Here is a 4,340-nt window from a genome sequence, read left to right as displayed (position 1 = left end):
ACACACACTACGGGAACCACATCTTATCCCCAAATCCCAGCACTAGCAATGTTGCTAGTGGGGGGCCGGGGGGGGGGGGGGGGGGGTGCGCTTCAAAAAAGGGGGCACCTATTCACGGGCCCGAGAGACTCTCTTTCCACACACACTCATCAGGGGACACACGCGCCATCACACACCCAATACCACACGCAACAAAGGAAAGAAGGAGCAGGGGAGAAGCAATAGCATGACAAAAAAGACCATTTTCAATGGGGGACCATCATTCTCTGCTCAAAAAAATACCATAGCCGCACTCGGCTTCACAAAATACATAGGGGAAGGCACCCTCTCGGCCCTCTACAGACGACAACAACTTTCTGTTGCTTATTTCCCTCAAGGTACACCCCTCTTGCAAGAAAAAAACCCCAAAAACATTAAAAAAAACCTCTTATAGGAAGGGAGCATCCATTTTTTTACTTTTTTTCATTTGCTGACACTTGGCGGCATGCTTGCATGTTCTTTTCTCTCTCTCACTATGGGAACCACCTCTTATCCCCAAGCCCCTACACTAGCAATGGCACTAGTGGGGGGGTTTGCCTTCAAAAAAGGGGTCACCTATCACGGGCACGGGAGACTACCCCAGCACTAGGGCTGCCACATCATCATCGACTGCAGCCGCTGTTCACCGTCAACACACCGTACTGCCAAGGGCCGCTACCATGTACCACCGGTTGGGCAAAACTATCGCTAGTCGCCCGCGCGCACCACCAGTTCAAAGCCCTCAGACTGGCAGCGGTAGCCATGCACTATTTGGGAGCTTCTCCTCCCCTCATATCTCTCCAATGGGCTCATGGCCCCGCCTAAATAGTTTATGACATTTGGTCCCCTTTGTACATATGGGATCTTGTTGGCAACATGGAATCCATTGGCTCCATGGTCCCTCAAGCTCACAAAAACCCTCCAAAAATGTATATATAAAACCTCCTTTTTGGGCCTTCTTCCCTCGGCTCCCATATCCTTCCTGATGGTTGGAAGCTTGAGCCGCCAAGCCATGTGAGATCTTCATTGTGTCGCCCCAAGCCATGCAAACCTTACCGTCTTTTGAGTCCTCTAAGCTCTCTATCCAAGGCCGCAAAAACCAAGACAATTATATGCATGCACTCCACCGCTAAATGCTCCCATCTTTACTAGGCTGTAACTCAGTGCTTGGGAATCTGATCGACGAACCATGACTTCCTGCTGACTCCACACGATATGATATATCTACTTGAACCTTGTCAAATGCCCAAAGATTCTAGATGGCACGACTCCCCATGCGGTCGACTTGGACCATAACTGGCCCCCGACAAAACTTCAACTGGACATAACTTGCAAACCAGAGCTCGGATTGGCAATCCAAGAAGACAGGCATGATCCATAATTTGAGTTCTCCAACACTATCATCTCACGTCCCTTCCCTGGCCTAGCCGCACATGTCCATCTCGTCGAGAATGTGCAACGACCTCTGCCTTCAAACTTGCATATCTCTCTCTACACAACTCTGTTTGACGAGACATCTGGACCATCATGGAAAGCATATTGGAGACCACATTCTAGCACAAAACATCAACATCTCAGGCACAGAAGGCCATCACCCTCCTTAGCTCTTTGCAGCACACCTTTGACCTGAAAAACCACATTAGGCATACATTTCCATAGCCACTGGGCTGACGTGGCGCTTGCCAGTTGCTGTAGCACCTTCTCACACACGTGTAGACATACACACCTCCACATGTGCCATCTTCTACCATCAACGGTCTGTAGCTGCACCATCCTGGTGGTGGAATTCATGAATATAGTGCTTGAAACCACCAATAAAGTGTTTTAAACCACCAATATAGGGGTTGAAACCACCAATTCAATGGTGTGGAAACCACAAATATAGTGGTGAAAACCTATGGAAATTGGTCAAAAGTAGCTAGATTTTATTAGTTCTTGGTGGGTACTTCGGTTTGTGGTGGTGGAATTCACCAATACAATGTTTGAAAACACCAATGCAATGGTGGAAACCTCCAATACAATGGTGAAAACCACCAATATAGTTTTGGAAACCACATATAAAAAAGTTCAAAATTACTAATAGGGTGTTGCAAGTTGTATATGTATCTTGTGCAAGTGGACTTGAAGGCAACAAGCTAGATCATCATTGAAGACTGTCGGAACATAACATTTTAAGAGTATGTGTATGACACCTAGAGCATTCCCAAAGTGCAAGGTGTGAGCCCCATTGGAACCATAGGTAGTCCTCAAGTGCAAGGTTTGAGCACTAGTGAAACATCAAGCCTACCAACTAGCGAAGGCTTTGGTAAGAGCAACACGGAGGTTGGTGAAAAATATTTGGATGCTATCATCTATGGCATCGAGAGTCAATACATAAAACCTCATGTGAGAAGGACCAAGAGTCTCCCATTGATGTGTCTCTCTAGAGATTCTTGTCTTCCAAGAAGAAGTGCTCTAATGGTACTACCAATACTTCACACTTCCTAAACCCTAGAGCTTTGCAAATTGTATTGTGTACTTACTACTGTCTTTTTGTCCATACAAAGCCACAAAACAAGAGACGATGCTTGGAAGTAGGAGATGCAAAAACAATCACTGAAGAAGGAGATCATACTCAAATGGAGAGGCCAGATGGGGAGATGGCCAAGAAGTCATCACAAGAGGTTGGTGAGAAAGATGTGAATGTTGTCATCAATGAGACGGATAAGTTGATACAAAAAACAACATGTGCGAAGTCCAATGTACAATCTCCCATTGATGTGACTCTCAAGAGCTTCTTGTCTTCCAAGAAGAAGCGCACTAATCAAGTGCACCATAGTGGTACTACGAGTACTTTACCCTTCCTAAACCCTTCAAGTTTACAGATTGCATTTTGTACTTACTATTGTCTTGTTTGTCCATGCAAAGCCAAAAAAGAAGAGACATTGCTTGGAAATGGGATACTCAAAAACTGTCACTGAAGGAGATCTCAAAGTAATGGAGGGGCCAGTAGATGTGGAGATGGTTGAGAAGTCTTCATCGGACCACAAAAAAGGCAAATCTAAATCACAAGAGCCCCGTGCACACAAAAATGTTCTTTCATAAGCATGAAATGCTCGTAGAAATATCAATACACAAAAATGTGCGTACATGTGTAACTCAAAGGCCCTTGAAGCACAATGTGCATTAGCATGCGATCATGAAATATGTGTTGTAATATCAATGTGCAATTTTGTATGCCAGTGTGCAACTAAAACACCTTGTAATTCCAGTATTCATTAGCACATACTACCTTTTGGAACTAAATAGAACAACTAATGTTTGTCCATTTCCTTTGTTTGACTCAGGTATTGTTAAATTGGTGTTTCACTTTATTTTGAATAGCTGGTTAGTTTTGTAATCTATAATAGGTACATCTTGTGCTTATTCAGGTTTTCCATATCCTGTTGATGGTGTAAAAACCAATGCAAGAAATGATGCCGATAAACATATCATTGCAAAGGAGGAGAAACTTGCATTGTTTCCCTTGCGTGATGTGAACTATGTCATTGCATCGAAAAAGGCCCGGACGTGGCAAATAAGGAAGGCTATGCAGCTCAAAAGAGAAAGAACTAAGTCCAACTAGTGCCTGGAGCACTTGGTTATGCAGAGGAGGAAAATTAAAGAGTACTCCAACTACGTACATCCCTCTGCGGATGTCATTTTTGTTGAGTAGTATTCTCTACCAGACCCAATATGGGTGCCAAAGCTAAACTAGAAAAGGTGCACACAAGTGAAAATCTTGCATACATGTTTACAAAGGTAGTCAACAAGGAGAAGTTGAGCTTTTGCTCATCTTCAACATTCAAGAATAAGAAGCTAGGATGGAAAGAAGTCATAGATTTGGTGTGGAGATCAATCTCCAAGTGGGAGATTATTAAGTATGGAGCCTCATTTAACCCTTATAACTTTGTCTTAAAAATGCACATTTGCAAGGCCCCCATTATGAGGAGAATCCATCATGCATAAGAAAAATCACTCGCCGAAAAGCCAAAATTTTGTCAATATATTCCTTTCATGCCCGAATATCATGGCCAAAAAGTGATCGAAAAATGATCGATCGGTTGACCAATGGTCGAAAATCAATGGCCAGTGACGGCCGGTGGATGGAATTCTTTGGTCGGTGGCCAATTTCTAGGTGGACTTTTCTTCTCAAGTGAAGCCACACATGGGTGCATGGGAGAACTCCGACTTGTCTACACAAACATAGCTACACACAGCTGCCTCCAATGAGAGAGGGCAGCCCTTTTGACGTATAAAAGGAGGCCTCTTCTACACACAAAATACATTATGGTGCATTGTTG

At 44.0% G+C, this 4,340-nt stretch overlaps 1 pseudogene; it reads left to right on the top strand.

The window, feature by feature from the left end:
- Nucleotides 1–226: 226 nt before the first annotated feature.
- On the top strand, nt 227–3,622 carry LOC147454197 (uncharacterized; annotated as a pseudogene).
- The last annotated feature ends 718 nt before the right edge of the window (nt 3,623–4,340 follow it).

The sequence above is a fragment of the Adiantum capillus-veneris genome, chromosome 7 (genome assembly GCF_014529385.1).
Source record: "Adiantum capillus-veneris isolate H3 chromosome 7, ASM1452938v2, whole genome shotgun sequence".
Taxonomy (NCBI): Eukaryota; Viridiplantae; Streptophyta; class Polypodiopsida; order Polypodiales; family Pteridaceae; genus Adiantum; species Adiantum capillus-veneris.
Note: the sequence above shows the minus strand (reverse complement) of the source record. Positions and strands in the feature narration are given on the sequence as shown.